The sequence below is a fragment of the Exserohilum turcica genome (assembly GCF_000359705.1).
Source record: "Exserohilum turcica Et28A unplaced genomic scaffold SETTUscaffold_10, whole genome shotgun sequence".
Classification (NCBI taxonomy): Eukaryota; Fungi; Ascomycota; class Dothideomycetes; order Pleosporales; family Pleosporaceae; genus Exserohilum; species Exserohilum turcicum.
This window is the reverse complement of record NW_007359915.1, coordinates 1,804,391-1,805,024: the sequence shown is the minus strand read 5'-3', so window position 1 is coordinate 1,805,024 and position 634 is coordinate 1,804,391.

The window sequence follows — 634 nt, the reverse complement described above, 5'->3', positions numbered from 1 at the left end:
GATCCTAGTCTTAGTGTTTAGCTAGGTCTATTGCCTTGTTTTCCTTTAATAGTTCTCTAAACTTGTTTATTTAATACTCCTTTAGTATCTTTAGTAGTAAGGGTTTATCCTTCTTAGTCGTAACCTATCTTATCTATATAACTCCTACTTGCTAAGGGTCCTTTGTATAGATTCTCGCGATCTTATATAGTGAGATCTTACTAAATCTCCCGTTCTTAGGTGAGCTCTAATTTGTTAGGCGTGTCTCTTATTATACTCTAGCAACCTTGCCCGCTAGTTCTAAGCTAAGTATAGTCTTCTTTTGCTAGTTGATAGTAGGGTTATAATCCTATAACTAATTATACCTAATTAATATTTCTTCCTCTCTAAGGTCTATAATATTAATTTTTATCATGCTTATAGTGCCTGCTAGTACTAGCGTTACTAGTTTAGTTTCTAACTATATCATGCTATTGCCGTAATCTATAGGCTTATTGTTAGCTGGTACTACAGGTATTAGCGTCCTCTTGACCTAATGTGGTATCTAGTATTTCTCTATTATCCTAGATAAGATCATGGTGTGCATCGCGCCGCTGTTATTATTATTATTATTATTCCATTAGAGTCTATCTGCAGTCAGTGACTATGTAAGACT